Raw genomic sequence first — 12,984 nt, forward strand, 5'->3', positions numbered from 1 at the left:
TCCCTCTCCTTCCTAAATGTAAGCTTTCTTCTGGATTGGAAGGAAACATTTCCTGAAGAGTTTTTTACCTAATTTGCAAAATTTGCAAAAATGGCGAATACCTTGAGGTACTTTTAGTTGTATTTGATTAAAGTAACACTTTATCATATTGCAGCAATATCATCTTAGTTATCAGGCTTACACTAATTTTTGCTTTGAAGTCATCAGATACAGTGCGGATCCCACTCCTTTCCATACGTCTGACCTTGGAAACAGCCTCCTATGCAGTCACTGAACACTGCAGATATTAATATTAATTATTATTGTGTTACAGACTGGAACTATTCCGGTTCACAACTTCATAATTATTACAGAATGACTAGTGGTTAATATGTGATTGTTTCTCAAATTTTAAATAAGAGGAAGCTGAAGGAAACTGCTACTCTTGCACGACATCAGGAGAATTATTGGATAGAGATCTCTGTATCCATCAGATTAGGAAAATACTTCAAATGTCTTTGGTTACAGAATATGTAATTTAATGTCAAGTCCAGAATGTATTTCCTTGAGGACACTGGACTGACATTAACATAAGTTCTTTACCAATCATTCTGGGCAGATTAGACTTTAAACAATTGTTGCAGAACGTACAATATAGTCTTAAAATCATTGAATCTGAAGCAAGCATGTTCCCCAGGATATTATTACAAGACTCTTTATGTCTTTTTTCTAATGGCTTTTTGGATCCTCTGCTTTCAGCCTGCCACAACCAGCATTACAAGTGTCCAACCGCTCTCTTTTTTTCTGTTATTAATTTTTTTTTTTCCTATTGTAAAACATTTCTGATCATTCTTCTGTCTGTCTAATTGCTTCTTAAGTTTATTGCTTTGCTGCGGTGCTTTTGGGGATTTTATTTCCCAACTGGTATTACTTTTTAACCACTCATGTAAATCTGTATCAGTTCAGACTCATGCAGAAAAAACAATTTGTCACAAATCTGCATAGGCTAAACCTTCAAAGCAGAGCTTGTGGGCTCACTCCTTTTTTTCTCTTCTTTCTTCACCAGATCTAAAAATATTCTGTCTTCATTCAAGTCTCACAGTTCCCTGTGCAACATTCTCCACATATTGCTGGGGAAATAAATGTATGGGTCAGTTTCTTGGCACATCAGCAGGATCAGCAAAGCTGTATCCAAATATACCTACAGAGGATCTGGCAGTAGTTGTTGTCACAAGCTAATCACTCTCAAAAGGTTCTGAAACAGAAGTGCCACTAAAATCCAGGCATCAAAACATCTTCATGGGCATGGGGCTTGTAACTAGTCTTTTTTGGGTAATAAGATTTTGGTTTCTGTGCCATATCAAATATATATATGTATGTCTCCAAATTTCCTGACCAAAACCAAATGTGCAAAGATGGAATTTTGAGCCCCAGGTCAGGACCTGTAGCCTGAAAAGTGTCATCCATGGTGTTCTCTATGCTGGAAGTTTCTGAGGGCAGATGAAGGACAGTATAACTGATGACAGTGAAGCTAGTCCAGTGGATTAACATCCACCAGTAACACCAGTGTGGCTGGTCTGGGGATAGCAGTGGCTGGGTGCAGTGGTGGGAGGTACAGTGCTCCTCAACTGTGGGATGGTGGTGTTACTCCAGAGGTAAATGGCACTCACCTACTTCTGTTCCTAGAGATGTCAGGGCCCTTCTCAACGTATGGCACAGGGAATGCATGAGTTCACTCACAGTTGCACAAGTTGCACTGTCCTCTGTCTTGCCCAAGCAGAGACCAGTGTCCTTATTTGGTCCCTGCCATGAATTTTTTCTAAAGACATACTGCGACCCAAATTCTGCCCCTGGGCACCATGTTGTCCTTATGAAGGTCATGGTCACATGTCCCAGAGCAGACTTTGGCCCCATTTGCCATATGGGAGCTGGAACATTATATGTGTTTTTTGTTTTTTTTTCTTCTGAATGTCCCTATTGTTTATTTTTGTGTTCCTGTTAAAAGTTCAAATGAAGAGCTAATTACTGACCCAGCAGAGCCGGCTGGCTGCAGGCGTCCCTGCTGTGAGTCTGCTCATGAATGAATTTTTGGTTTTGAGGCAGGTTTCCAAGGCCCCTGTGATGGTCCCAGTTTAGCTCTGTTTGTTTATTACTTGACATTCCTAAAAATGAATGTACTATTAAAATTACAAGGCCAATCTGTAAGGAAGCATCAAAATAGGTAACTTAGTCACTTCTCCTCTGCAGGGTGACCAGGACAGCATGAATTCTCTTGCTCCTCACAAACTTCTTTCCTCTCTGAGAAATGATCTGTAGACAATGAGGGAACTGAATCTATGTATGCATTTAAAAACACCACATTGTGTGCACTTTGATTTAATTGTTTTGCTGGCAGATCTTGCTTGGTTTCACAGAGTTAAGCCAATGGTCAGAGAGGAGAGGAGAGGAACAAACGTGTTTTAAAGACTTGAAACTTTCTGTAGTCACTATGGCAGAGATGAGTTTTAAAGAGCACTGTTGTGTAAGTAGCTCTGCAAGTGTCCTGGGTAAAAAGATGGATGTGCAGGTGAAAGAGCTGACTGATAGGCATTAAAAGCAAGGAAAATTGCAGAAGATGATAGAGCAGGTAGGTGGGATGGGGCAAAAGTGTCATCTTTGAGCTAAAAATGATGCACTTGCCTTGTGTGCCTAGATTATGAAGCTCCTCAAAACAGAAAGTACATCGGTGATGTATGTTGGGTGTGTGGGCTTTGGGCAGAGCTGGGCAGAGCAGCACAGAGAAGGGGAGTCCTGTGTGGTTATCCATCATCATGACAGCTGCATCAGTGTTTCTGCTGATACCTCTGCCCATGTGAATGCAGATTCAGAAGGGTCACTGTAAACATGCGGCTAACAGAGGACGTTTGAGTCACTAAGTCAAAAACTCATGGCAGTAGCCTGGTATGTGAAAATAATTAGATGTCTCCCAGCAGGGCTTGAAAATACAAAGAAAACTGCATAAAGTACTGACAGACGGACCTCAGCAGATGTATCATCCCACATTACAAGATGATATTGAAGTTGTTTTCAGGTGTGAATTCGTTTGTTGATAAAACAGCAGAAAAATCTAAGCATACTCAGAAAATAAAACATCAAATCTCCTTTTGTTCCATCTGTTTTGCCTACCTCAGAGGGCTCTGATGGGCATGATTCCCACAAGGCCTGCGTCTAGGGAGGCTTCCTGCAGAAACCTTGCTTTGCTGTGCATGATATACCCATCACTTACACCTCTGTGATAAGCACTCAAAAATATTTTGTTCTGAGAAAAATATTTTGACTTAACTGGTGGGATTGTTGACTCACCTATGCCTTCCTAATCTGTAGTATCAATATTTCCAGTTAGTGCGGAAGCTGGCGAATGTGGTTATGTGGGAGAAAGAAAACAGATAGCAGCATAGAAGAAACGCTAAGTCATGACCTGAAGCAGTGATGAAGAATCTGGTGGGAAGGCAAGGCCAACTCAGGGGAGTTTAGGTGCAAGCAGTGCACCTAAGTGTTCAGATGGGGTGGAGCCAGGATCCAGCCCTTCCCACACCTCATTTAAGGGTTGGCAGTGGAGGTGAGGGTATTTTGTTGGAGATCCCTGCCTACTTGCCTTCCCATCTCCTGCTAGTACCAGCCTCAGCTCTCTTTCACTTATCTTTTCCTGGCTGCAGCAGTGTAGAAAACATGTTTGTGGCCAGAACAGAGAGCTGAGGCAGCAGGGAGTCCTCAGTGTCCCAGGGCCCTACCCCTGCTCTGGGACAGCCATGGTGAACGGGCCAAGGGAAGGACACAGATGTCATCACTGCATGGCTCTGGAAAGAAGAGAGTGACAAAAAAAGGAGCTGTCAGGCTTGTCTGCTGGATATGTCCACATCACAATGGTTGCTGTAATCTGTTTCTTGCTGGCCAGCCCCCAAGGAGCTGTATGGCAGATGGGAGCAGGATTCCCTGGCTGTGCCCTTTTGTATTCCCTTTAACCCACCACGTGCATGGGGGTTAGTGCTGCGTGGAAGAGGGAAAGAGTTGATGTGCAGCTCTGAATCCAGTCCAGGAATGACAACAGCAAGTGAGGGAAGAAAGAGAAGATATATTAGACAAGGGCTGTGATTTGTTTGGGGATTTTTAATACTTCCCTCCATGAAGGCAAAGCTCTCTCAGTCAGTTTGACTCCAGTTTTTCTGGCTCTGCTACACATTGCACCAAATATTTACTCTGCTAAATTGCATTGCTAGAATCTTATTGACATCTTTTCTTTGAAGTGATCTCCTAGAGCTTTCATTTTGTTGCTGGAAATCCTGACATCATATCCCATCGTCCGCCCCTGACAGAGTTCAGACCCCTGCAGGCACAAACCTCCACATTTGGCTCCTTCACCGCAGGCCTGAGAATCAAAAGAGCCTCCATGCTGGCACGCCAGTCTGGGAGCTGAGATGCTGACCCTATGTGTGAAATTTTGATTAGGTTTAGCTAATTTTGCATGGCGTGTCCCTACCAGTCTCCCAAGTCTTAGCAATTCAGTAGCATCACACACAGTGTATTGCATAGCTTCAGCCCTGCTCTCCCAGCCCTGCTCCTCTGAGAGACCCTCCTTTGGCAATAGGACATCCCTGTCCCCCCTGCAAAGATGTATGCTCAGGGAAAGTAAGGAATCCCTACCCAATTTTGTTGGTTTGCCTTTTGAGGAAACCTTGATTATCAGCTAAAGCAGTCTGCTGAGGGACCAAAATCAAGTATGCACACACAGCTTCATGGAGTTACAGTTTGGAGCCTGTGAATTAATTAGCAGTTTCTCTGAAGAACTGCAGCCTGACAATTCATAGCCTTCGTAGCTGCTTGACTTTGATAAACAGACAACATACATGGCAGCTTCCTGCGATCATAGTAGCACTGCAAACCACCAAAAAACAAAGCAGGACTTGCCAAAAGCAAGCTAACACAATTCCTAAATGCTAGACATTAAAGCAAAATGTCATTTCAAGTAAACAAAAATTTGCATTTACTCTATAGATAGGAAAAAAAGTGAACTCCCATGTGAAGAATTTGACCCCTCATCTACTTGAGAGCAAAGGGAATCCAGTATGACTTGGGCAGCTTCCTGGTAGTCTTACAAACTGTCCCATTCCTGGATAGTAGCAAAGCTGTAAGCAAGAGCACCAAAGGCAACATGTCCTATCACCCCTTTTTTGTTCTTGCAGTTGTAGTCTGTGCTTGCCATGGCTCACCTCCACGACAGCAGTTGCCTTTTTTGGTTGGCTCAGCACTTAGAGCTCAGACAGTGTGCGCTGGACACTGCATAAATACAAAAACCAATCAGTGTGATAATTGGAGGGACTGACAACCTGTGTCATTATCCCATGTTACTTATTTCTCTACAGCACAACCCAGCTGCTGGCTGTTTTCTCTTTTTAACTGGAACATTGTGATTACTGTGCTTTGTATTTGTATGCAGCTTTGTTTCACTGCTTGTCCTCACCAAATTGCTCATTTCTGGAGCAGAACCTCCTCTGTCTCCATCATAACCCCATTCCAATGCAGTAATGATCTTAGCTTCAAGAAAGACCACGTTTTGAAGACTTCAAAATCAAACAGTTTGAAGAGTAAATATGCCAGTAGAGCTCTTTGTTTGTGTTTTCATTTTTGTCTTGCAAAGAGGCTACCTGCTGTTCCAGGAAAGAACTGGCCATCAGTTTATTTTTCTAGGACTGCTACAAACCCTGTTTGGAAATACTTGTATGTCAGATATGGCATGAAATGAAGTTGTTCGTGTTAATTCAGGAAGTGAGATATAGCCTATAATACTCAGCTTTGGAAACAACTGCTGCCCATGTTGTACGCCTGCTGTGCTCTTTGTGAAATCCCACTGTGGAACTGCAGCCTCTGAGCCTAATTCATTCTGAGAAAAGCAAATATTGATAAGTTGGCTTCAGTGAGGATGCACCTGCCTGCAAGATTAATAAATTGGCCCTATGTCTTTGCTGAGCCACCATCATATCTTGGTCAGGCTGCAGGTGCTCTGCTGAATTTTCATGGTGACTCTTGGAAACCCACCAGCTTGGTTTTGTGTGTGACCTTTTTGGCCCATCGATATTTGACTGAACTTCAAAGACAAATATGCACTCCTCCTGGACCTTCTGGGCTGCTATTATAATTTTCTTCTAATTCCTTTGTTTGTGATGTTTCCTAGACTGTAATACCCCAGCAGTCACAATTTCTCAGAAATAGGAGCTAAATAGACAATATTTAGCCTGTAGTATAATTGTCTTGGCACCTGTAAATCACTGAAAAGGTGGTGATTGATCCTCAGAAGAAAATGATTATCTGTCAGGCCTACTGGAGAGGCAGCTATATTTCATCATTAACTTTTAGCAGCCTTTGCAGAACCTGGATAGGAGACTTATGATTTTAATGTCACTGATTCCTCTAGTGTTTAAAGGAAGTATATTTTTCGAACTACAGAAAATACATGGTTCTGTGAAAATTGAAATAGAAATAACCTTGCCATTTATATTGGATTCAGTCCATAACAGTTCATTGCTAATATTGTTTAGTAAGAATTTATTAGTTAAACTCATTATTTTTGTTTACACTTTCAGCTGAAAAGGCAATTTGAAAGAATGTTTTTAGCTGACAAGTCTGGGGTGGATTGCATTACAAAACAGGGTAGCAGGGCTGGAAATTATTTTCATGTTTGGAATAAGTTTGTGCGAGATTTGTGCACGGCTGGCTGGAGGATGTGTGTGCATGCATTGCTCTTACAATTCAGCACTTGCCTCTTTTTGTGTATACTTTGGCTTACTAAAGGAGAAATTCACTTCGGAATAAGATGTACCAATAAGAGAGGTCATTTTTATGCAACATATGTCATGAAGCCAGCAGCCTCCCCTTGCCTTTGCAGGAGACTGTGTCCCTGGTTATTCTCTTCCTAAAAATTCCTTGAGTCTTGACTCTCAGATTCTGCCCTGAAATTTGAAATGGTGTGAATGTCACCTCTCAGAACAACAGTATGAGATGGTCCTTGTCATGCCCCAGGAGCTGGGTCTCATGCTGCATCTTCTGCAGACAGCAAAACACAACATCTCACCTATGTGACAAAAATCTTACCTGAGTCCCTGAATCGTGTGAGGGATCAAGGATTACAAACCAAAGGGATGAGGGGATTAATTAGTAATAAGAGGTTAAACGGGTGTAATGTTTGGAAGAAAGTGACTCTTGTGTTACTTCCTCTCTATGCCAACAATTTTAGGCTTATTATCATATGTAAACGAGGTAGGAAAAATAATTCAGCTAATCAAACATGGATTTTGTTTGGCTTTGAAACAACTGCCAACAACCTGAAATTTGTTTGTTTGCTCAAGCTGAAGTTTCATAACGTTCCCAGGCAATGTAAACACAGTCTGGAAATTGGTCCCCCACCTCTCACCCCAACTGTGCCTCCCCAGACCTTCCCCATGTCCAGACTCCATCTGAGGAGTGGTGCTGTGAAGCGGAACAGGGAATGGATCTGGCAGAACCCCCCAAAGCAACAGAAGATATTGATTTTTGGCCACATGGGTTGTTTAATCTTGCTGGCTCTGTATAAGCATTGATTCTGCCCCAGTGGAGGAGGTGTGAGACAGTGGCTGGAGGAGGCACCCCCTGTTGCATGGCATTATGAACTTTTCAAGGGATCACAGCCTGAAAAAAGAAGGAAAAATATATTCAGACTAATTCTGCCACCCATTTCTTTATCAGCCAAGGTTTTGCAATCACATTTTGCTGTTTAAAAAAAAATCCATTTTTCCCTGTCTAGCAGCTGTGTGGAAGATTCCGAGTCAGCAGGTAGATGTATCCAGAGGAGCAGACACCTGGGTTTCATTTTCTGTTCCTTTTTACCCTGTGTCCTGAAGCTGAGCACATCTGAGCTCTCTTGCTGGTACTCAGTAAAAGCAAAAACCATTTAAGTAGCAATTTCTTAAATAAAACATAATTAATATACTCCTCTTCTCCCCTCAGATCTTCCATTCCCACTTCAGATTTCACTCTTCACAATGAGAAGTGCACACATTAAAACAAACAGTTGGTTTTGATGTTCGTGTCAGCATACTCACATTTCTGCATTCAGGTTTCATCATTCTCATTCTGGTAACACTGTCAGCTCTTTCATTTATATTGCAGACTTCAGAAATTATTTTGTGTGTGTTTTATTTTCTGTCCATAGTTCCTTTGGGCACAGGAGAACTGCATCTAATTTTTCAATTTCTCCTTTTTATTTTTTTGCATCCTAAAAGATTAGGAACCACAAGGCAAGTAAGGAATTCAGAGTTCTTTCATTTACTCCAAGCTTTTAGACTAAACACAATGACATTTTAGGCCTGAACTCAAGCTGTTTGCAAGCTCAGATCTGACAATAATGTAATACAACCAAGGAAATTTGCTTTGGAGCATTTCGGCTCCTCTTTACCACCGTGTATCTAGCCTCCCCAGCTGCTTCTAAAACTTGTACTTCAGCTGCCGTAATCTTATCATTAAAGGTGGATTTAAGTTTTAAGAACCTATGAACAAACCTTTGTACTTGCAACCAGAAGCTGGGAGATGACTCTGCATTTAAGGTGCAAGCTCAGCTTTTCTCCCGTGTCGGCTGCTAATCCGGCACAGCCAAGTGTTGGGTGCTGTGACCTCCCAGCAGCTCCTTCAGAGGTGCATCTTTGTTGCTCAGCTGCTGCTTTCTGACTTCTCAAATCCCTCCTATGTTGTTGTTCTTGTTTTCTACCCTTGCAGTGGTAGCATAAGGAAAAAAAAGCTGAGTTTGACCACATCCGTGAGGATGTCAAGCATTTATACTTTATTGGTTTAGAAGCTTACTAAATTTAAACAGAAGCATTAACATGGCCTTAGGCTCTCTTGACAGTTATAAACTCTTCCTTGGGGGGATTTCGGTAATGCTTTCTAATCAGCTTAAGGAGTTAATTAAACAGCTGTCACTTAGCTTCTTAATTCTGAGACTTGATGCTAAATAAGATTTGAAATTAGTTATGCATGACTGAGGCGTGGATCCTCTGATACAAATAGGATGGCTGCTAGCTGAAGAGAAGGAAAATCTGGGCCTTTAGACATAAATAATGGATATATTCATGGTGGTATCCTGGATTAAAGCTCTAATGTCTGATTAATGAAAACAACAGCAACAGCAGCAACTACACTATGAGGAAAATGGAAGTTGTTAGTGTCCAAACAGGGCAGATTTCCAGGCAGCTATTCATTCCCACTTGCTGGCATGCCCTGTGCTTCAGGAGATTTCCATGATCATTTTGATCTCTTCCCTATTGCAGTCTGTCGATGGCAAACTCAAAAGCCAAGATAGCTATTGAAAACAAAAAGAACCAAGCATCGTTTTAGAAGCTAGACATTTAGCCAGGAAATAATGTATTCTACTGCTGTAATCAGAAATGTAACTGGAGATCTGCTGTGCTTATGAAACATGATTTGTAGAGCTGCAGTGGCTTTATAATACTTTTTCCCTGTTTATTGTGGTAGGACAAGTATTCCTCCTCCTGAAGGGCTGCAGATCAGTCCGAGTTGTTCTGAAAAAATATGTCTGGAGGTCTTTTTGGAAAGCAAGCGGGTGTCTCACTGCTGCTTGTGAGGGCTAACAAGGATTCAGCATTACAGCCTCCCGAACCTTGCTAAAAGCTCCTGGAAAAGAATGCTAATAATCACTACCAGCTTTTTTTTTGCGTTTTACTATTGTTTCTGATTTTAAAATGTTTCTGATATAAAGCTAATGTGGAGACTCAAAGAGGAGCGTGAATTGGTTGTATATTTATTTATTTTAGAAGTCATTAATACAAACATTAGGAAACAGCATTTATGGGGAGAGAAAGGGAAGAAGAGAAATGCCTTATGATTTATTAAGATATTGTTAAAGTTCTTTCTTTCACCCCAGGAATTATAAGGTAAGAGATATCCAAAGGGAAATTAAATTGCAGAGAAGCTACCAATTAAAACTGAAAAACTAATAGGTGTTCCCTTCTGCATATCTACTTAAATAGATACTTACTGCGTGCATCTTCTGAATATGCTTCTGCTGGAGGGCTTAATATGCTCAGTTATTTAATATGAATCTCTTCAGCAGGCAAAGAATGCTCACTCCAGAATCTTTGTGGAAAGTATTACCATTTTTGAATGCAGTAGTAATTTCAGAATAAAGATTATCTGGTCTTCCATTTCTGTTGTGAGAGAAAAATGTTTTTCTCTGATTGCTCTTCCTATTTCCTTTGGTTATTTTAGGGGATCCATGCTATGTAATGGTTAGAGGAAGATCAGCAACTTTTTAATAGCTGCTCAGGGAAGCAACCTTATGTGGTCTGAGTACTTATCTATAGCTTTGCAAAACCTGTAAGTATTCCCATCTTGCAATGCCCTAACATGATATCTCACATAATCTGTGTTAGTTATGGATAAAGAAAGTAATATTTCTTCAGAATATTCCGTTATCACTTAAGCAGCAAAAAGTAACACTTTTAAATTAGAAACTATTTAGATTTATAGCTTTTACATGCTGAGACTCTGATCCATAAATCTCTATGTAGCTAAATAAGCATCATGTTTGTTTCCTCAAATGAAATAATTTTCATACGCTTTCACCATGGGAACATTAAGCCCTTTCTACCATTAAACAAATGACTGAAAAAACATTTTACTCTGCCCCCGCTGCATAAATTGTGTAAATTGTTATTATGCCTCTACATTGAAGGGAGAGAAGCAAACCAGGTGCCTAAAGGAATCATCCTCCAAACCCCTGCGTGTGGAGATACTGAAGACTCTGCAAACAGAAGTAACTGAGCTCAGTTAGTCCAGCACAGCTGCAGCCATTGCCTGCTTGCTTTGTGTTTGTTTTGTTTAGAGAAGTACTGGGTGATTTGTTTTCCTGGGACTGGGCACGCACTTACTGATAGAAGAACACTGTATTTATTTCCATGGACTCCAGACAATAATTTTTTTCACCCCTCTTTTCCTTTGGAGAAGTAAGGGATGGACATAATTACGACCGCATATGAATTAGCAGCACTGTCGTGTGCTGAACACTGTGCTGATGGGGCTGTGCACAGTTCTATAAACACTTTGGTTGTGAACATATATCTGGAATGTGAATACAGACAAAAGCTATAAAACCTTGAATCTGGAACCTTTGGTTTTAGAGATAAAACGTGAATTTACTTCCTTCTCTTAGAATCAGCAATGCATACACTCATTTCCTGGTGTTTAAGCATTCCCATTAACGTCTTCAGGATTACTGCCGTGATTGGTTGAAGTTCAGCTCTGTTGGACTGTGGCTCTGGGAGCAAGATGTCAGTTACGGAGCTTTGAAGCCAGCTGAGACTTTGGGCATGCAGAAATTCCCTGTGTGTTAGATGTGCTTTTCAAAAGTGACTGAGAAGGAACAGAAGCTAGTGACAGTGACATAGCTGATGTACTGAGTAACGTGGTTTTGCATGCATTTCCAGGGAGCATGTGCATTAGGATGTAGTCCATATTCAGAATGTCCAAAGCCAGGACTTAGAATTTGGAAACACAAATTCATGAAGCTTTTGAGGAACGTTATCAGTTACTAGTTCTTACCATGGGAAATTACATTTGCCTTTGGTGAGCAGACCTCATTAATCATACTGTTTCAGAGGCTTGGTTATTAAACCTCTCTTTACTTTATAAAATAATTACAAGGTTCATTTTGTAACGTACTGACTGGGGGAAGAAGGGCATTCCTGCTTGGGGGAGCAGGTATTTTCAGCTTGGCACTAGTTGCAAGCAGCCAGGCATGTGCTGTGGCCTCAAACAGTCCCAATGAAATGCAGTTCATGCAAAATGTTTGTGAGATAGGAACCTAATTCTTGGATTCTGTAATTATCATGGATGCTTAATAGCACTTGTTCTGTCAAACTGCCCCATTTCTAGCTCAGTGGAGCATACAGGAGAGTAGCAATTGGATCTAAATAACCTGCATGTAGTGGCTTCGCTGCGAAGCTCAGATCTGAAATAAATAAGAGAATCTGGCAAACTTAATTGCAAATCTTCACAAGATCTCAGTTGCCTGAGTAATATATCCTCTTCTGAGCACAAATGTGCACTCATGGCAGATGGGCCTTACAGTGCAGTTCTTATATTGATATAAGTTATAATTTCAAAATATCTGAAGGGCTTTTGTGCTGAGGGAGGGAGAGGATTTTCATAAATTCTCTTTTTGTGAAATCCTATTTCACCCTCCCCTAAAGATCATGGGGAAGATGGGAAAACATTAGCAAAGCAGTTATCAAAAGAACATGAGCTTTTTTCTTTCTTTACATATTGCTTTGAGTCGGAATAAAGTATCTCTGTTTCTTTAAGTGACAAGAAAAGGACTCTTTGATCCATAGCCTTTAGATGAGAAAAGTCTCAGCTTCTCCTCCTTAGCCCAAGAGACAGTAGGGGGAGTCATCATCTCCCAGTAACTCAATTTCAGTCTCTTACTTTATTGTCTTCCATGAGTGAAATCAGGTCAATCTCAGAGCTCATAGCATGAGCTATTTAGGTAATGAGCAGTTAGCACTTGGGGGGCTTTGGAAGCATTTATTTCACAAGAGATAGCTGAAATCAAGAGCCTCTTGTTCTACAGGATAGTCTGTGATTCGCAGGCATGATTCTGAAAAGCTTGGAGACCTTTCCAGGAGTGAGCAATATTCTACAATAAGGAGATGAAGAATTCAGGGACTAATTTGGGCTTCCTGTGTATCTTGGCACAAGTCAGAGGTACCTGCTGTGCATGACTGAAATAACATCTGGATAACTGAGGGTGCTGCTTAACCCCGTGCTCAGGACTTGGTGCTTTTAAATTAGAAGTGATATATCAAATGGAAGGTACATATTTTGTGATAATCCTCACAGTGATGATGTACCCGTAACACATGTCACTGCAGAGTTTGCTTAAGGAGCCTAAATCTTCCCAGCATCCTTCCTTTTGAGAGAGGA

The 12,984-nt window shown here is 41.2% G+C and overlaps 1 protein-coding gene across 1 annotated transcript in view; it reads left to right on the forward strand.

The window, feature by feature from the left end:
* The window catches only part of LOC100549382 (transmembrane protein 132D), a 193,655-nt gene that overhangs the window by 142,299 nt on the left and 38,372 nt on the right, over positions 1–12,984 (forward strand).

Source organism: Meleagris gallopavo, chromosome 17, assembly GCF_000146605.3.
Source record: "Meleagris gallopavo isolate NT-WF06-2002-E0010 breed Aviagen turkey brand Nicholas breeding stock chromosome 17, Turkey_5.1, whole genome shotgun sequence".
In the NCBI taxonomy this organism is placed as follows: domain Eukaryota; kingdom Metazoa; phylum Chordata; class Aves; order Galliformes; family Phasianidae; genus Meleagris; species Meleagris gallopavo.